At 41.5% G+C, this 21,371-nt stretch overlaps 2 pseudogenes; both read left to right on the top strand.

Moving 5' to 3' along the window:
- The first annotated feature begins 14,408 nt into the window (after positions 1-14,408).
- LOC136322988 (ferritin light chain pseudogene) lies at positions 14,409-14,997 on the top strand (annotated as a pseudogene).
- A 176-nt stretch (positions 14,998-15,173) lies between these two features.
- On the top strand, positions 15,174-16,789 carry LOC136322987 (14-3-3 protein theta pseudogene; annotated as a pseudogene).
- The last annotated feature ends 4,582 nt before the right edge of the window (positions 16,790-21,371 follow it).

Below are 21,371 nucleotides of genomic sequence, written 5' to 3'. Positions count from 1 at the left end.
GTCTCTCTCTCCCTTCCATTCTCTCTGAAATCAATAAATAAAAAATAATAAAAAGGCCCCGGCCGGTTGGCTCAGCGGTAGAGCGTCAGCCTGGCGTGCAGAAGTCCCAGGTTCGATTCCCGGCCAGGGCACACAGGAGAATTGCCCATCTGCTTCTCCACCCCTCCCCCTCTCCTTCCTCTCTGTCTCTCTCTTCCCCTCCCGCAGCCGAGGCTCCATTGGAGCAAAAGATGGCCCGGGCGCTGGGGATGGCTCCTTGGCCTCTGCCCCAGGCGCTAGAGTGGCTCTGGTCACGACAGAGCGACACCCCGGATGGGCAGAGCATCGCCCCCTGGGTGGATCCCGGTTGGGCGCATGCGGGAGTCTGTTTGACTGCCTCCCCGTTTCCAGCTTCAGAAAAATACAAAAAACAAAAACAAAACAAACAAAAAAAAAACCCTAAAAAAATAAAATATACACAAATCGGGAAAACAGGAAGTACACATTCCACTGAACATGGTTACTCTGCAGGAGGTAGACACTGACACACTGTCCTTCTGCTCTTGGACTTAGGCATCTTTATAACCTAAAAGCCATGTCATTATATCCATATATGAAAGTAACATCCTCTTGCTAATTGGCAAGTCCCTAGCACCCGTGACTCATATTCCTTCAATTGTTATTTATTGCTGCCATACATGGGCCCTATGCCCAAGGACAGGAATATTCCAGTTTCTGAAGCACAGAGGCTTGGGGGAAGAGGGCAGGGGAGATAAGCCAGCAAGCATCAGTACCCTGACACACCAATTTTCAGAGCATGACTCATTTTCACATGACTTTGGACTTTGCTGCACTTCGTTTAGTCAGATGACCACATTTCGTCATTTGGATCTCTGGGAGGGAGAGTCATAGCATACATGCGAAGTACAGTCAGAGTAGATCCGGCAAGAGTTCCTGGTTGCCAGGAACTTCATCTGTTGTTCCCTTTTTAATCTTGGCTGGGCCACAGAAAAGTGACACTGTTTATATTCCATATTTTTCATTATAAAATATTTCATTTTTAATAAAAATTATATATATTTAAGGTGTACATGATTTGATATACATATACATAGTAAAAGGATTATTACAGTCAAGCTAACTAAAATATCATCTCTTCACAGTTACCATTTTTGTGTGTGTGATGAAAGCACTTGAAATTTACTCTCTTAGAAATTTCCAGTATTCAATAAGCATTACTAACTATAAGGTCTACCGGAAAGTTCTGTCTGTTTTGGGAATAAAACAAAATACAAATTTTTCTTACTGTCAATAAACTTTATTAAATAATATAATTGCCATTATTATTAATGATTTCTTGCCAGCGTGAGGGCAATTTGTATATCCCATTTTTGAAAAATGTTTTATCTTTTGATGCGAAAAATTGAACCAGTGCTTGTTTGATACCTTCTTCATTTTTGAATTTTTTGCCCTTCAAAAAATTTTGTAAGGACAAAAACAAATGATAGTCGGAGGGTGCTAAGTCTGGGGAATATGGTGGATGCGACAGAATTTCCCAGCCTAGTTCTGCAATTTCTTGACGAGTCCCCAAAATACAGTGGCATAAATGAACTTTATCAGTAGCCATGGGTACACTATCGCTTCACACATAAGACTAACGTGAATCAACTTTGTTTTAGTTAATTTGCTACGTGAGTATGTATACATTAAGTGATAAAAATAGAGAAGCACACATGCGCCAAATAGACATGTGCTTACGTGTCGAAACTTGTTATGATAGAAACAGAACTGTCTGGTAGACCTTATATAATCATTATACTAGATCTCTAGATTTATTCATATTACAGACAGCAACTTTGTATCCTTTAAACAACATTTTATTATTTTTGTGTGTGAGAGAGACAGAGAGAGAGGCAGAGAAAGGGACAGACAGACAGGAAGGGAAAGAGATGAGAAGCATCAGTTCTTCATTGCGGCACCTTAGTTGTTCACCCATTGCTTTCTCATATGTGCCTTGACCTGGGGGCTACAGCAGAGCAAGTGACCCCTTACTCAAGCCATTGACCTTGGGCTCAAGCCAGTGACCTTGGACGTCAAGCCAGAGACCTTTGGGCTCAAGCTAGCGACCATGGGGTTATGTCTATGATCTCATGCTCAAGCCAGCGACCCCACGCTCAAGCTGGTGAGCCCGCACTCAAGCTGGTGGGCTTGGGTTTTAAACCTGGGTCCTCACGTCCCAGTCCGACGCTCTATCCGCTGTGCCACCACCTGGTCAGGCTCAACATTTTCTTATTCCCCTATCCCCTGATCCTCAAAAAACTAAAAATAAAACTACTACAGGATTCAGCCATCCATCTTCTGGATATCCAAAGGAAATGAAGTTAGTACAGTAAGTCCTCGCTTAACATCATGAATAGGTCCTTGGAACTGTGGTGAAATGATTCATAACTGGTACCAGACTAAAGGGGTTTGTTTGTGTGCATCCAAGTCCTCCAATGAGACATGAACAGGAGCTTGCAGTAAAAAACTAAAGGCTTATTAGCTGAGGAAGTAGTGCCATGCCTGGAGTCATAGGTGAGCTACAGCTCAAAGGCCTGGCTTCTAGGGGATGTGTTAGATACGGGATGAAGGCAGTTAACGTTGTGGTTAGGGTCATGGTCTTTACTGATTGGCTGGATCTAGGATACGGGCAGCTGATCACTTCATCTGGTCCTGATGTCAGTCATGGCATTGCTCATCTGGTTTCACAAGCATGTGGTTAGTGAGGTCATTATGGAGCTGAAGCACAGCTGAGGCCTAGGTATTATCTCTAGTTTGACTTAAACTCTGCCTCTTTGATCAACAGACCCAAGGCTTGTTTCCTAAGATTATTTGATGGCCAGAACCTCATTGTGTTGAGGGTTTAATGATTAAGGGTGTGGGTGTGCAAGAGAGAAAGAGGCAGGTGAGTCTGAGTGCTGGATGAGATCAGTTAGAATCAAAAGGAAATAAAGGAGAAAAGATTATATATATATTAAAGAAGCAAAATTTCTGCACACCATTTCATAACAAAAAAAATTCTACCATATAGGCTGATATAAACAAAAGTTAAGTTCATATGGCATCTCATCAACTTTATTGCAAAACAATACTGCATAAAACAAGAAATATTATTCAACAGCCACGTATGCCTTAAAGATATCTGTGCATCCATGTTCATTGCAGTATTATTCACAATAGCCAAGTTGCAGAAAGAAACCTAATATCTGTCAAAGGATGAATGGATAAAGAAAATATGATGTAGGTTTCTTTCCAACTTGGGCCCAACACAGTGGCTCCCATAGAGAAGGGTGGCGAGAAGAAGGGGACTCCAGATTAATGCACTGACACCAGGCTCAACAAAGCTGTCTGGACCAAAGGGATAAGGAATAACCCAGACCAGATCAGGGTGGAGTTGTTCAGAAAACATAATTGTTTCACTCAGTATTATTTTGCTCTATACATTGGTCACCTAGGTACCTGTCACACTTTCAAAAATCTGCAAACAGTTAATGTGGATGAGAACTAACTGCTGATTGTTGAATAAAGTTTAAAAAGTGCCAAAGAAAGAAAGAAAGAAAAAATGTGATGCATATGTACAATGAAATACTATTTAGCCTTAAAAAATGAAGGAAATCCTGCCATGTATAATAACATGGATGAACCCAGAGACAGTATGCTAAGTGAAAACAGCCAGACACAGAAAGAAAAAGACTGCGTGATCTCATGTATATGTGGAATCTTAAAAAGTGAAACAGATGAAAGCAGAGACTAAAAGAGAGATGTTTTCTGATTAAAAAATTATAAAAGCAAACAAAACACACAGCAATCACCACTGAAAGGAAGCACACTGAATGCAGGGTAGTGGCAGCTTCAAATGAGGGAGGGAGACTGAGGTTGGAGAGAGTACAAACAAATATTTTAATGTCAGTATTTTTTTCAAGCTCTGGCTGGATAGCTCAGTTGGAGCATGAGGCCGAAAAAAGTGTCAGCAGCTAGTGCAGTGTCTAGAGCTCCTCTGACAGGGGTGAGGGCGGGAAAGCAGTTGCTGCTCAAGCGCTTATCTAGTTTCCCAGAGCACTCTGGCCTTGGTGACTTGGTATCAACATTCAGGCATTCAGCTGCCAGCCATCTCCCCATGGGGGAGCGAGAGAGAAAAGCTCAGCCCTGTCACATATCAGCTCAATGTACAACTAAAGTGAAAGCAACTACGAGTTGGTGCTTCTCACCCTCTCTCACCCCTCCTTCCCTTCCTGTCTCTCAATCACTGTCAAAAATAATAAAATAATTTTTAAAAGTTTGAAGCAAACATGACTAACTGTTCAATTTTGTTGTTGTTGTAGCACCTTAGTTGTTCATTGATTGCTTTCTCATATGTGCCTTGACTTGGTGGGTGGGGGCTTCAGCAGACCGAGTAACCCCTTGCTCAAGCCAGTGACCTTGGGTCCAAGCTGGTGAGCTTTGCTCAAACCAGATGAACCCACACTCAAGCTGGTGATCTCGGGGTCTCGAACCTGGGTCCTCCGCATCCCAGTCCGACATTCTATCCACTGCAGCACTGCCCGGTCAGGCTGACTAACTGTTAATACTAGATAATTGCGGGTGATAGTGTTTGGGTATGTAAGGGCAAGTAGAAAATAAAAATAAGAGGCTTAATTCTCCTGTTAAAAATGAGGGAAGAGCCCTGGCTGGTTGACTCAGTGGTAGAATGTTGGCCAATATGTGGAAGTCCTGGGTTCAATTCCCAGTCAGGGCACACAGGAGAAGTGCCCATCTCCTTCTCTCCCCCCCATCTCTCTCTCTCTCTCTCTCTCTCTCTCTCTCTCTCTCCCTCCCTCCCACAGCCATGGCTCAAGCAAAGTTTGCTGTGGGCACTGAGGATAGCTCCATGGCCACGCATTAGGTACAAAAAATATAGCTCAGTTGCCAAGCAACAGAGCAGTGGACCCAGACAGGCAGAGCATCACCTGGTAGGGGGCTTGCCTGGTGGGCATGGTCAGGGTGCATGAGGGATACTGACTCCCTGCCTCTCATTTAATTAAAAAAATGAGGGAAGAGATTCCCCTCTCTTTTCTTAAAGCATTTTTTTTTTTTAGAAAACTTGTCATTACAAATTCTTTCTCTGCCCCTTTGAGATGCATACAAATCTTTCAAAAGGCCTTTGCCAGTTTATAATCTAGGATGTCTTTTCTCAAGTTGCTCCAGTCCATCTCTTTGAAATGTAGAAATCCAGGAAGATAGTACCCCCCTCTTCCAGTTCCTATGGGATAGTTGTGAGTACATGAAACAGAGTTTCTTCTTGTATTATTATTTATTAATTATTGTATTTTCCATACAAACAACTACCTTTACCCACCCCTGTATATGAGAAGTTGATTTTTCCTTCATATAAGGCCAATTAACATGGCCATTCCAATTTCCAGGTGAATTTAGAATAAATTATAATTGACAAATGGTGGTGATAAGTCCTCCTACTTAAGTACTAGTGTTGGAATCCATGGGAGTCTGAAAGACCAGAGTAACAGGCTTTATTGAAAGGAAGAAAGGAACCCTGCTGGGCACTTCTCCCGGGGGAATAGAATGCTGGTTACAGACTAGGGGTGAGTTATATAGTGTTTGGGAGAGCCTGAGGGGATACTGAGGCAAAAATCCTGGTATGTCCTGAACGCTCCTCCTTAGGGGGCCTCGAGCATGTGGGTGTTGAATCAAAAGTCCTGGTATGTCCAGAGCCCCTCCTTGGGGCGGCTTGTCAGCTTTTTTGGAATTCCTCTGTATCAGGGGCCACAGTCCAGTAAAGGTGAGGTCTGACAGATAAGCGGAACATCAAGATGGCAGTTTGGAATACACATATCTATCATTTCTCAACTCTGTGGTTACATATAAAAGAAAGGCAGTTATTAATTTTATATATATGGTCAGGGGTGATGAGGAGAAAGGGGAGAAAAAATTGGAAAATTATTGCTTCTTCTGGAGAGAAATCAAGAAGAGAACCTTGCCAAGCCAAGTCCCTCATCCAGTTAAGGAGGTCATCAATTTCCATGCTGTAAGGTCTGAACCAGGCAATGTCTCAGAAAACCTGAGTGAGGAAGTAAAAAAAATTTTGCGAGGTAATAATTGTTAGTTGCTTGCTGCAAGTGCCAAGTGGACAGTGTCATGGTGATACATGGTCTCCTGGTTGAGCCTCATGAGATGTGCTAGTCTGGTTCCTCTTGAATGGGAGGATATGTGGAGATTTTTAGAGACAGGGAACCTGTTGGTTTTTTAGAAAGACTGAGTATGTGTGGTTTAAAAGAAAGGGGGTTTGGAGAACATTCAGGAGGGAACTTCTCTGGCTGAGGGGCGGCTTCTTGCTGTCATCCCTACCTATTTGATATTTCCCTCATGAAGTTCTCCTTGGGGTATTGGGGAAAAGGTGTGTAGGAGCATTTGATTGTAGGTAATTCTAGAGATTTCTCTCATCTGGGCCTGTAGGAACTTGATAAAGAAGGGGGCAAGTATTTTGAGATCAGGAATGCAGAGATAAGGAGGGTTGTATAGCGGGGGGTGAAAGTTCTCCCATGGTAAAGTTAGAGATATTCTTTCCTGGCAGCCCTGGAGAGAGCAGTTAGCTTGAGCGAAAAGAAATGTTTCATGTCTGTTTGTAGGCTCTTCTTCAGCCAAGAAGACCCAGCGATCTTGTCCCCTTACTCTGTGAAGGGTAAAAAGACTGAGAAGCGTTAAGAGGTGAATGCTATTCATTCTCCTAGTTCTTCAGGGATACGGGAGAGCTTTAAGGTTAGGAGACCTGTAGGGGTTGAAAGATAGGATTTAGGAGGTTTGCTGATATAGGGTTTCAGATTTTTCTGTTTCATGACGGCAGGTTTCAGGGTTGGTGTGTAGGGTTAGGTAAATTTTTCCAGTTTTCTGATTGGCGAAGGTCTGCATGTGGTTCTGTAAGAAACTAGTGAACAAACATAAGAGGCAGGGTCCAAAAGTTGGAAAAATAAATAGGAGAGTGAGTGGACCAATGAAAGGCAATAGTCAAGACACGCAGTTTGTGTGAAACCACTGATTCCATGTTTACAAATTTGCTGGGCTTCAGAGAGTGAGAGAGAGAGAGAGAGAGAGAGAGAGAGAGAATAAGACAGGGCAGTGTGGCCAGTCCCCCAGTCCCTAGACCTACTTTTGTAGAGATTTCTAAAGCAACAAGAAGAGGGATTACCTGTACAGCTCGTTTGGTCCATAGATTAATGGGTAGTGTACTAGGAACTGGACGAGGCTCATGGGGTGGGATTAGATTGATATTTGGGGTGAGATAGACTAGGATACAGGTTTTTGTCCAATGAGTCAGGAGACACATATAGGTGTTGGTCCCACATGAGTAGAAAGCCCTGATTGGTTGATACAGGATGAAAGGTGAATAGAGAATAGAAGGACAAGAGGTCAGTTTTGTTTCTCTGTTTCTGAGCTCCAGATGGTCAGGGTGGAGGAAAGAGTCACCCTGAGCAGCAGTGGGAGTTGTCAGGATCACGGTGTGTGGACCTGTCCATGTGAAAGTCAGTCCTTGGGTGATGTAATGCTGGAAGTGCCTCTTGGACAGTCTCTGAACAGTTTTCTGAGTAACCTGTAAATCCTGAAAGTACTTAGGGAAAGGGTAGTTATATTTCTACACTTTATAGTTAGAGTTTAAGTCCTAGTGACCACTGCTTCTAGCTGGAATTAGCAGCAGGTCCTAGCCTACAATAGGTATGGGGCATTGAGACAAGAGGAGATACTATACCTTAAATAAAGTAACAAAATCAGACTGTCAATACCCACAGTAGAGATCTTCGAGGGATAAATAAAACTCAAATATTCAAATGAGGCATAGTAAAAGGTTCTTGTGTTTACAAGAAATGAGATCAGTTTATCTGCAACTTGGAAGAAATACTTTAGGCTCGTGAACAATGTCCTTGGGCCTTCAGTGGCAATTCCCAGCATGCTGGGCAAGGTCAGGTCACAGTTAGCTGGAGCAGGGTTAGAAGAGACTGAACCCTCCCTCCATGGAGCAAGGGTGCAGCTTACTTTCTCGTGTCCCTCTTTCCACAGCAGAGGTGTACCCCTTGATGGGGCCAGGAAGCCTGGCAGGCTTCAGTTGAATGACCTTTCTTTCCACTCTGGAGCAGGGCCCTGATGGAGTCCTATGAAGCCCTTTAGGGCACTGGAGCCTTTAAGTGTATATGCCCTGACAGGATATCAAACTCACAATCTTTGCATATCTGGACAATGTGCTAAGCAACCAAGCTATCTGGTCAAGATGCCCATTTAAAAAAAATTTTAAATTGTTTATTGACTATCTTGTCATTACCTCTTGGCATTGTTACAAAAAAATTTTTATTGAATTTATTAGGGTGACATTAGTTAATAAAATTATACAGGTTTCAAGTGTAGAATTCTATAATATATCATCTGTATATTGTATTGTGTCCACCACTCAAATTCAAGTCTTCTTCTGTCACCATTAGTCTCACCTTTATTCTTTTCTACCTGCCCCACCCCCCTCTCCCTCTGGTAATCACCACACTGTTGTTTGTGTCTATGAGGTATTTTTTTTTGTTTAATCTCGTCACCATTTTTAACCAGCCCCCCAACCACCCTCCCTACTCACAGCTGCCAGTCTCTGTACCTATGAGTCTGTTTCTATTTTGTTTATTAGTTTATTTTGTTCATTAGATTTCACATGTAATTAAAATCATATGGTACTTGTCTTTCACTGACTGGCTTATTTCACTTAGCATAATGATCTCCAGGTCCACCTATGCCATCATGAAAGGTATGATTTCCTTCTTTTTCCTTTTTTTGTTTACAGACAAATAGTATGTCATTGTGTAAATGTACCACAACTTTTTTATCCACTCATCTACTGATGGGCACTTGGGCTGCTTCCAAATCTTGGCTATTGTAAGTAACACTGCAATGGACATAGGGATGCATATGTTCTTTCTAATCAGTGCTTCAGGTTTCTTCAGATAAATTCCCAGAGTGGAATCACTGGGTCATAAGTCAGTTCCATTTAAAATTTTTTGAGGTACCTCCTCCATACTGCTTTACACAGTGGCTGCACCAGTCTGCATTCCCACCAACAGTGCATGAGGGTTCCCTTTTCTCTACTTTTCAACCACTACCTGTTTGCTGATTTACTGATGATAACCACTGTGACAGGTGTGAGGTGATATTGCATTGTGGTTTTACTTTGCATTTTTCTTATGATTAGTGACATTGAGCCTCTTTTCATATGTCTATTGGTCATCTGTATGTCCTCATTGGAGAAGTGTCTATTCAGGTCCCCTGCCCATTTTTTAATTGGGTTGTTTGGGGGTTTTTTTGGTGTTCAGTTGTGTAAGTTCTTTATAAATCTTGGATAGTAACCCCTTATCAGATGTATCAGTGAATATGTTCTCCATTCAGTGGGTTGCCGTTTTACTGTGTTGATGGTTTCCTTTGCTATACAAAATGAAAGGGTTGTATTTTGTTTTGATTTTATAAGACTTCACAGAAGAAATGGTTCTGACTCTACAGTTTCTCTGTCACTTGTTACTTTCTTCTGGGGCATTATATGAATAAAATATTTTTAACATCAAGAGCAAACTGATCCAAAAAGAGGGGAAGACAAAGTAATTCAAAGTCATAGCAAATTAAAAAAAAAAGGAGTTTTCCAGGAGACTTAAAGATGGAGCAAATGAAATGAGAACCTTCTTGCCTCTAATTTTTAATTCCTTCTTCAGTGCATGATTGCTGAAGAGAGAGTGAAAAGTTAAGCAAGTTCAGGACACATCCAGCTTTACTCATAACTCACAAACACATCAAGCAGCAGTGTGGGCAGTGTTTGTCCTGACGCCCATGTGCATGTTCTGCCTCTGTCACTCGTCCCTAATGTGTCTTTGGACAATTATGCGACCCCCTTTTTGTCTGTGTCCTCAGCTAAAAGTGAGGATGGTAATACAGGCTCTTCATGAGAATTTTATTATGCCACAGAATGTTTCACAAAATGTGGGAACAAGCATGAAATCACACTGTAAGAATGTATTTTATAATTATCTTTAATTTCACGCAATCTATTCAAGGAGAGTCTTGGTTTGTGCCAGAACAGTTCTTCTTAACACTTCTCTGAAACCTTCCAAGGACACGAAGAGCAGGGTAACTGTTAACTAGGATTTGAAAATGTCATTAGCATTTAGTATTTTGAATAAACCAATCACTATCCTCCTGAAGGTCCTTAACCCTGAATTCTGCTCCATTGCCCCACTTCATATTAAGTTCAAGGACAAGAAGTCGTTTAGATCTCCCCCCTCCCCCACTATCTTCTGCATCTTTAAACAAAGAATTATCCCTGGGCCCAAGGTAAACAAATCAAACTGTCCAGTGAACACAGCTCTCCAGCAAGAGCTTCCCTCAGATTCAGCAGGGAACAGGGAAAGGACGAGGAAAGTACAGTCAAATAGTTTTTATTTTCTAAAAGTATAAAATCATCCAGAGAGAAGCAAACATTCGGTTGAGTGTTTACATTTCCATCTCCATTGCTGATGCTGTGGGACTGGGAACAAGCTAAGAATGACACAGTGGAGATGTAAAACCCCCAACTCAGTTTTATGTATTCCTGGCCATTCGCTCTTCCTTCCTTCTTCCCCGCCCATCCCCCATAGGTCATCTGCCTTTCCCAGTAAAGTAGTTTCTCCTGAAGGCCTTCTACTACAGGGAATGTACTTCTCTTGACTGACTAATGGGGTGCATGCCAGGCAGAAACATTATTATTATTTTTTTTTTTTTTAAATTTTTTTATTTATTCATTTTTTTAGAGAGGAGAGGGAGAGACAGAGAGAGAGGAGAGACAGAGAGAGAAGGGGGAAGGAGCTGGAAGCATCAACTCCCATATGTGCCTTGACCAGGCAAGCCCAGGGTTTCGAACCGGCGACCTCAGCATTTCCAGGTTGATGCTTTATCCACTGCGCCACCACAGGTCAGGCACATTATTATTATTTTAAAAATTAATATATTTTTATATTTATTTATTGATTTTTTTTTAGAGAGGAAGGGAGAGAGAGAACTATTGATCCATCACTCCACTTATCCACTCCTGTACAAGCCCTTGACTGGATGGAAATGGCAACCTTGGCACATCGAGACGGTGCTCCAACCTGGCCAGGGCCCATGCTAAACACTGTAAAATTATGTTCCAGTTTTTTTTTAAAAACATTTTCTGTTAAGCCTTTCTCTTTTTTTTTATTTTATTCATTTTACAGAGGAGAGGGAGAGAGAGAGAGAGAGAGAGAGAGAGAGAGAGAGAGAGAGAGAGAGAGAAGGGGGGGAGGAGCTGGAAGCATCAACTCCCATATGTGCATTGACCAGGCAAGCCCAGGGTTTTGAACCGGCGACCTCAGCATTTCCAGGTCGATGCTTTATCCACTGCGCCACTACAGGTCAGGCTTATGTTCCAGTTTTAAATCTTAAACTTTTCTGTAGATTTGCATTCTATTCCAACATACATTCTCATTTGTTTTTATTTTGAATTTGTTACCTTCACAAAAAATAATTCAAACTTTTTTTGCAAGTCTTTCACTTTGATTCATATACTATAAAGCTGTCATCCCTACAATGGCCTGTGATTCCAGACTAAAGAATCTAAGATTGAGCGTCGACTAGGTGTATGGAAGTTCCAGGTTTGATTCCAGTCAGGGCACACAGGAGAAGTAACTGTCTGCTTCTCTTCCCCGCCTCCTCTTCTTATTCCCTAGCCTCCCCTCCCCTCCCCTCCCCCAACCATGGCTTGAATGGTTCAAGCAATTTGGCCCTGGATGCTTAGGATGGCTCCATGGCTTTGCCTCAGGTGCTGAAGTGGCTCAGTTCTGAGCAAAGGAGCAGTGCCCCCACCCCCATGGGCACGGCATTGTCCCCTAGTGGGCTTGCTGGGTGGGTCCCGGTTGGGGCACATGCTGAAGTCTGTCTTTCTGCCTCCCTTCCTCCCAATAAAATAAATAAAAAATAATAATAATAAAAAAGAATCTAAGATTTAGAGTTAGAGAGCAGTGGTTTCCTCCTGAGCTTCCAACCAGCTGGTGGTCAGGCTGTGACCACCTGAGACCGGAGATAAATGTGTTAGGCACTCAGATACAGAACTCAAGAGAAGCAGGAGTTTTTTTCATTTAATTTTTTATTTATTTACTTTTTTAGATTTTATTTATTCATTTTTATTAGAGAGAGGGGGGGGAGAGAGAAAGAGAGAGGGAGAGATAGAGAGAGAACAGAGGGAGGAGCTGGAAGCATCAACTCCCATATGTGCTTTGATCAGGCAAGCTCAGGGTTTTGAACCGGCGACCTCAGCATTTCCAGGTCAACACTTTATCCACTGCGCCACCACAGGTCAGGCAAGAGAAGCAGTTTTTGCCTTGCAATCAAACACTACCTGAATTCTGGGTAAAGAAAGATTGCAGGAAAACACATTTTATTGAACTAGTATTCATTGAGCACATACTCTGTACCAGACACTATTCTATATAACATAGAATCGTGATCAATAGTAGACCCTGAAATCAGCCTCCTTGAGTTTAAATCCAGCTCTCCCAAATATTTTCTAGCTGTGTGACCGTGGACAATATACTTTACGTCTCTGTGCCTCACTCTCTTCACCACAAAAGAGGGATAATAATAGTACCTACCAGGCTCAGAGTGTTACTATGAGGACAAAATGAGTTCCTAACTGTAAAGCACTAAGGCAGTGCCTAACACATAGAAAATGAAATACAAACTTTTGTTAAATAAATAAAAATACTAGGAAACAAAGCAAAGTCCTCTTCTCATAGATTTAAATTCTTGTAGGGAGCCTGACCAGGCAGTGGCACAGTGGATAGAGCATAGGCCTGGGACACAAAGAACCCAGGTTCAAAATCTCAAGGTTGCCAGCTTGAGTACGGGCTCATCAGCTTGAGTACAGGGTGGCTGGCTTGAACGTGGGATCATAGATGTGACCCCATGGTTGCTGGCTTGAACCCAAAAGTCGCTGGCTTGAGCACAAGGTCACTTGCTCTGCGGTAGCCCCGCCACCCTGGGTCAAGACACATATGAGAAAGCAATCAATGAACTACTAAGATGCCATAATAAAGAACAGATGCTTCTCATCTCTCTCCGTTCCTGTCTGTCCCTGTCTGCCCTCTCAATCAATCAATCAATCAATCAATCAATCAATTCCAGTAGGGAGAAAAACAATGAATATACATATTATGTAATAAAGGATTATGATAGACACTGTGAGGAAAAACAAGTCAGCCTCAAGAATGAGGATGTAATTTGGGTAATGTGGTCTTGAAGGGTATCTCTGAAAAGTAATTGTATTAGTCAGGGTTTTCCAGAAAAATAGAACCAATAGTGTGTGTGTGTGTGTGTGTGTATGAATGATATTGGCTCATGTGATTATGGAGGTTGAGAAGTCCCACGATCTGATGTCAGCAATCTGGAGACCCAGGAAAGCTGATGGTATAGTTCAAAGGCCTGAGAACCAGAGAGCTGATGGTGTAGACTCCAGTCTGAGTCTAAACGCCTGACAACCAAGAGCACCAAAGGTTATACCCAACTTATGCAGTCAGGCAGAAAGCAAATTCAATCTTCCTCTATCTTTTTGTTCTATTCAGACCCTCAATGGATTGGATAATTTCCCTCCACACTGGTGAAGAAAACCTGCTTTATTCAGTTCATCAGTTCAAATGCTAATCTCTTTTGGAAACAGCCTCACAAATACACCCCAAAATAATGTTTAATTAGCTATCTATTGAATTAACTAATATTAATTAACTATTAGATAAGGTAAAATTATCTATCACAGTGACATTAGAGTGCTTGTATTAAAAGAGGAGTGGCTCATGCTCTCTCAGCCGATATTGTTCCAGGCTGAGAGAATTGTCAGTGCAAAGGTCCTGGGGTAAAGTGTGCTTAGAATAGTTGAGAAGGTGCTAAAAAGTCACTGTAAGTGGAATGAAATAAACTTATACAGATGTCCAATGAATCCAAAATCAAAATCTTAGGGTTCTGGAAGGGGCCCTAGACACAAGCTATTAATACTATCAATATTAATATTAAATGTGTGCTGCTATATGTTGCTCATATGCTATAAGGTCTTTAAATATGACAGCTCAAATAGGATAAAAGTAAAAGCATGAAAAATGTTATACCATGCAAACACTAGTCATAAGAAAGCTGGGGTGGTGCCCTCAGCAGTCCCCTAGATCTGTCTCTTGCTTCAACAATGTTTGGACAAAACAGACACAGGGACACACTTTCTTTCAGGTTCCCACCACCCTCCAACCTCTTTTCTATTCACCACCTTCGGAACAATCTCAGCCATCCTCAGCCTCTGAGACCAGCCAATATCGTTTATGAGCATAACTCCTTATTGCCAAACAATCATGAGCTCTCAAATTCGTCAGTTATTCCATCGAGGTGGAGGCTGCTGTCAACTGCCTGGTCAACCTGCAACTGCGGGCGTCCAACACCTACCTCTCTCTGGGCTTTTATTTTGACCTTAATGATAGGGTCCTGGAGGGCAGCTCTGGAGGTCAGGGGTCACGTTTTTTGAGTAGGCTGAGAATAAGCAGGAGGGTGCCCAGCGCCTCTTGAAGATACAAAACCAGTGTGTCACTGTGCCCTTTTCCAGGACCTACTGAAGCCTTCTCAAGATGCCATGGAAGCCGCCACAGTCATGGAAAAGAGCCTGAACCAGGCCTTCTGGAGCTGCATGCCCTGCGTTCTACCCGCAGAGACCTTCATCTCTGTGACTTCTTGGAGAACCACTTCCTGGATGAGCAGGTGAAACTCATCAAGAAAATGGGCAACCACCTGACCAACCTCCGCAGGCTGGCCAGCCCCCAGGCTGGGCTGGGTGAGTATCTCTTCAAAAGGCTCACCTTCAAGCAGGACTTGCCTCTGGAACCCAGAGGCCCTTGAGGGGTCCCTCTGCATTCCCCTGGTGTCTGGCTTTTGCCACTAGGCATCCTTTTAACCACCTTGGAGCCCTTCAGGACAAGGAGTATTCGCAGAGACAGATATATTTCATAATGATAAAAGGATCAATTTATCAAGGAGACATAAAAACCCTAAGTGCATATGCACTTGATAAGAATAGTTTCTAAACAGACTCTATCTATATACATGGGGTGGGGAGGGGAGAAACAAAACTGAGAGGAAAATTTTACTATTTCTCAATTATCATTGGTTATCCCTTTTGCTCCTCTCCTAGTACTTAATAGAACAACAGACAGAAAACAGAAAAGGATACAGACTTAAGAGTTCTTATTTGGGGGACTCGCGCCGCGGCCGCAGAGACGTGAAGGCCCTCCGATCCGGCTCGGTGCTCACCCTCGCTGTCCTCGCCGGCTGTCCCCATGGAGAAGACGGAGCTGATCCAGAAGGTGAAGCTGGCCGAGCAGGCCGAGCGCTACAACGACATGGCCACCTGCATGAAGGCCATGACGGAGCAGGGCGCCGAGCTGTCCAGTGAGGAGCGCAACCTGCTCTCGGTGGCCTACAAGAACGTGGTCGGTGGCCGCCGGTTCGCCTGGAGGGTCATCTCCAGCATCGAGAAGACTGACACCTTCGACAAGAAGTTGCAGCTGATCAAGAACTATCGAGAGAAAGTGGAGTCCGAACTGAGGTCCATCTGCACCACGGTCCTGGAATTGTTGGATAAGTATTTAATAGCCAACGCAACTAATCCAGAGAGTAAGGTCTTCTATCTGAAAATGAAGGGAGATTACTTCCGGTACCTTGCTGAAGTTGCATGTGGTGATGATCGGAAACAAACGATCGATAATTCCCAAGGAGCGTACCAAGAGGCTTTAGACATAAGCAAGAAACAGATGCAGCCCACACACCCAATTCGTCTGGGGCTGGCTCTTAACTTTTCTGTATTTTACCATGAGATCCTTAATAACCCAGAGCTTGCCTGCACACTGGCTAACATGGCTTTTGACAAGGCCATTGCAGAACTCGATACATTGAATGAAAACTCATACAAAGACAGCACCCTCATCATGCAGTTGCTTAGGGACAACCTCACATTATGGACATCAGACAGTGCGAGAGAAGAGTGTGATGCGGCGGAAGGGGCAGAGAACTAACTGCAGACAGGATGTCCTCCTCTTCCCTCCAGAAACTGTACACAACTCCATTCCTTACTCCATTCGGATTTCCTAGAGGAAGAAGCCCATTCATGTGTATGGAATCAGCTGTTTATAGTCTTTTCACACTGCAGCTTTGGGAAAACTCCATTCCTTGATTTGTGTTTGTCTTGGCCTCCCTGGTGTGCAGTTACTGCTGTAGAAAAGTATTAATAGCTTCATTTCCACATAAACATAAGTATCTTCCAAACACTTACGTAGAGGACTAAAAATGTATCTGGTATTTAAGTAATCTGAACCAGTTCTGCAAGTGATTGTGTTTTGTATTACAGTGAAGATATAAAAATGTAGTTAATTACAATTTAAAGAGTGTTTTACCTAATTTCTTAATTTCTACATTCCCTACCTTACTCCTTTTTGGGGTTTCCTTTCTGTGAGCAACTTTTCCTTGTTCTTAATGTATTCGTTTTCGGTAGAAATCCAGAAGTATTAGATTGAATGGGAAAGCATTTGACATTTCTAGATTGGGGGTCACAAATTGAAATGCCTCCTGTGTCACATATGATGGAAGTCTTGTGTATCTGATAACAGGGAATTCCCTTCTTCACTTGATTTGCTGCTGTTTCAGTTGACAACTGCCCTTCCTAATAAAAATTCACTTACACTTAACTAGAAAAAAAAAGAAGAGTTAATTGTCCTTAATCCCTATATCTCATCAGTCACAAAGTCTTGGCAATACAACCTCCTATACATTTCTGAAATGTGTTCTCATCCCCATTCCTGTGGATTGCAGACATGGGCTGACCTCCCTCCCCCATTAGCTAGTAGCAACCTAGCTACTAGCCAAAATTTCCTTTTGGTAATTAAAATCAATCTCTTGGCCTGCTTGATGTTTTATTGGCATGAGAAAACCAAAATGGTAGGAGATTATCAGTTTCCAAACTAATAAAACCATGTCAGTGCTCGCTAGTAGAACATTCTTCCACTAGGCATTGGAATTTCCAAATCCACTGAGCCTAATGGTTATGGAATGGGAAGAAAATTTTCCTTAAGTGTATTATTACATTTCAAAGTAAAAAGCCATTCAATGGAATAATTTAAGTGAGAGGAGGGGAGAGAGACAGACTCACCCATGTGCCCTGACCAGAATCCATCGGGTGACCCCCATCTGGGGCCATGCTTGCAATAAAGCTATTTTTAGCACCTGAGGTGGAGGCTCCATTGAGCCATCCTCAGTGCCTGGGGCCAACACTCTTAAATCAATTGAGCCATGGCTGCAGGAAAGGAAAAGAGAAGGGGGAGGGGAGGAGAAGCAGATGATCGCTTCTCCTGTGTGCCCTAACTGGGACTCAAACCCAGAACATCCACATGACAGGTTGATGCTCTATCACTGAGCCAGCCAGCGAAGGCTATAGGAATGAAGTACTAATACATGCTACAACATGGATGAACCTTGAAAACATTGTGCTAAATGAAAGAAACCAGATGCAAAAGACCACATCATTGCATGACTTCATTTATTGTATATGACATATTCAAAATAAGAAAATCCACAGACTAAAAGTAGATGAATGGTTACCTAGGGTGGGTGGTTGGGAGGGGGAATGATAAAGCATATGGGGTTTCTTTTGGAGGTGACAAAAATGTCCTGGAATTAGGTAGTGGTGATGGCACAGAACTTTGTGAATATACTAAAACAAAACAAACAAAAAAAACACCAAATTTTACACTTTATATATATGTGTGAATTATAGTTTTTAAAAAGCAAAGTGAAAACAGTGAAAAAAAAAACATTTTGAACCTCCATGTACTATGAGGAAGATATCGCCATATATTGTTTATTGGTTTAAGTCATATACTTATCCTTTATGACAGCACCTGTTAGGAAATTTTCTTTTAGCTGAGGTAGCAACTTAACTTTCAACAGGCCATTCTACAAATTTTTCAAGCCAGATGCTTCTGGGTTGTTGGGGCTTATGGTAAAGCAGGTGAACTCTGTGAGTGTAATTTTATTTCATTATGTCCCTTAGTATAAACAAGTTCCTTAATCTGAGGTGATTTGTATGGAATATGAATAAAGAGAATTTGTCAATGACTAAGACCTTCTGTTTAATGCTGGTAAAACCATTTTGGGCAGGAAAGGCAAATCCATATCTGTAATGTTTCTATTCCCACGAGGGCAAATTGTTGTTCTTTCCATGATAGAAAATGTCCAGTGTATCGATCTGTCTTCAAGTGGTTCATTGGTTCAGGGACTCAGCCTGGCCTTGACTCTTAGCAGAAGCAAAGGTAGATAAAACTCAGTGAGGAGACCTTCATGCAGAGCTTACTTCCCTGTTGCCATGTTATTTTACAAACAGGGCTATTAAGCAAGCACCCAGGATGGTTGGGGAAAGAGGTTGACTATCACAGGATTGGATGTATTGTTCATCTGATTATTGAGAAGCTACCCTGCAGTGGATGCCCTCTAATGAGCAGGATGTGGGTCACAGGTTTGTTAAACTATGCCCAATCCAAGAAGTCCTCCATATAACTCTTTCCTTAGACTTCCTTATTACCAGTCTTTCTATCTTTCCCCGTTTATTAACTGCAGCACAACCCACCAGGCACAGTCCATGAATCAACCTTGACTTGACAGCAGGCTATTTATCCAACACTATCCAAAGTTAGTAAGTAGATGCACTGACTTGTCAGTCACTCTGGTACTTGTTTAATAGGTTTATCAAACCTGATAGGGTAGTTATTTGATGTTGGCTTTTTGCCTGTCTGGACTAGTAAGCAGGTAGATGCTATGGAGGTGAAAAAACTAGTAAGTCTGTTTCTGCTTCACATTTAATCACACTCCAAAATTTGCTCATAAAAAGGCTGTGAGGTGTTGCAGTATAAGTAACTCCAAGGCTATTTAAAAGTTACTCTCATTTGTTTCCAATGGCAGGATATAATCAGGTTGACTGCACTAAGGATGGATTTTTTATTGTTCACGTACCTTACCACAAGTGCCTCTGATGTAACTCCAATTTTTAGCATTTCTGACATATATTTAGTTACTCAACAACTGCTTCATATAGTAATACATGATGAATCTTCTATTTCTGGTAGGTTTTCATGTCCTTATTAATGTGCCACTCACTAGTAAGATAATTGTTCTTTCATCTATCCATACAGGAGACATATCAATAGAGTTAGGAGCCCAGGAGTCAAGTCACAGAGGTGGGTCTGAGTCCTGGCTCTGTTACTTTAAACAAGTTATTTACACATTTTAAGTCCAAATGTTCACTCCTCAATAGTCATAAATATATTCATAAAATATATATTTATTCAGAAAATCAGCCAGGAATTGGATATACAATGGTGAAGAAAACAAATGGTTTTTTATTTAACACTGGGAATAATGATAACGGAATCTTAAGATTGTATGTGTGTTAAATGAGATAATATCATATTCCCCATTTATAAGACACACCAGTTTTCAAAAACCTTGGGGTCTAAAATCTTGGGTGCATTTTATACAGTGGTTGTAGAATTTTTACTTGCATTTCCTGCTTTTTCACACTTGTCTTTGCACTCATTGTTTCATCATCAGCGATTTGTCATCAGACACATGAGGACAAGCTAATGGATGGGAGTTTTGACAGTGATGAAGAGTTGTATGAATTTTATGATGAATAAAACTTGAGTTCAATAACTTTATGTAATACATGTTTTTTTTAAATTTCGGGCCTCAAAATTAAGGTGCGTCTTATACATGGGAGTGTCTCATACATGGGGAAATATAGTATATGATAAATGTCAGGCAATTTATGGCACAGCACTTTACAAATTCTCAAAAAATCAGTACCTCTTCAGTACCTACAGATACTTGAAAGTACCTTGGAATCTTCTGCTATAAAATTCAGTAGCTATGAGTCACATATGGCTATTGAAAATTTAAAATGCTAATCTTTTTAAAAAAACAATTCATTTATTTATTTTTTTTAGACTTTATTTATTCATTTTTTTTGGGGGGGGGGAAGAAGCAGGCCACTAGAAATTAGATGTGCAAAGGCAAATACAGGTGGAAGCTAAAGGAGAAGTCTGTGAGTACAATGCTGAGATTCCTTAGTAGGCACATTCTGACCAACTGGTTCAGAAATCCTAATTATGGAGAAAGGGCAAGTGTTGATATTTATCATGTCATGAAAATGTTCCTTGGTAAGAAATGAATTAAGAAAGGAGACTTGACTTGGGGTGGTGAACACACAATACAATATACAGATGATGCATTATAAAATTGTACACCTGAAACCTATACAATTTTTTTAACCAATGTCACCCTAATAAATCCAATGAAAATTAAAAAATAAAAAGGAATGGGTTGTAGTCACAGACTTTAGTGTTTTGGATCAAACTAGAAGTAGTGTGAGTAGTCCCATAGGTATACAAAGTACAATATAACTGCCTGGCTTATTGTGAATATGAACTAATCACTAACGAGAGACAAATAAAGGCTAATTAATCAAAGGTGTATTTTAATCTAAGCACAAAAATATAACTACCCACAAACTTTGCTTCCCACAAGACTTAGAAGCACCCAAGAGGAACTGAGTTAGGATAATCCTTCCCATACATAACTTGATATCTTGCTCAGCCCATGTAGCCATAAGTATGTGATTTATATTTGATATTTTGACTACTTAAAAAGTTTGAATGCCTTATATCACAAAGTAGGAGCTGTATTGTTTGTTTTTATTAAATTCATTGGGGTGACATTAGTTAATAACATTATATAGGTCTCCAGTGTACAATTCTATAACATATTATTTGTTTACATTGTTTACCCTCCAAAGTCAAGACTCCTGTCAACATTTATCCCCCCTTCACCGTCTTCTACCTTCCACCACTCCCCTTTCCCTTGAGTAAATACTTTACTGTTGTCTGTGACTATAATGGCATGATTTTTTCTTTTGCTTAATCCCTTCAACTTTTCCACTCAGCTCCACAACTCCCCTCCCTCCGACAGGTGTCAGTCTGTCCTCTGTATATCTGAGTCTGGGTTTTTGTTGTTTAGATTTCACACATAGTGAAATTATATGGTACTTGTCTTTCTCTGACAGGCTTATTCCACTTAGAATAGTACTCTCCAGTTCCATTCATGCTGTCACAAACGATAAGATTTCCTTTTCCCCTTTGTGTAAATTCACCACAGCTTTTTAAACCACTCATCTACTGATAGGCACTTAGGCTGCTTCCAAATCTTGGCCATTTTAAATAATG

Source organism: Saccopteryx bilineata, chromosome 2 (genome assembly GCF_036850765.1).
Source record: "Saccopteryx bilineata isolate mSacBil1 chromosome 2, mSacBil1_pri_phased_curated, whole genome shotgun sequence".
Taxonomy (NCBI): Eukaryota; Metazoa; Chordata; class Mammalia; order Chiroptera; family Emballonuridae; genus Saccopteryx; species Saccopteryx bilineata.
Note: the sequence above shows the minus strand (reverse complement) of the source record. Positions and strands in the feature narration are given on the sequence as shown.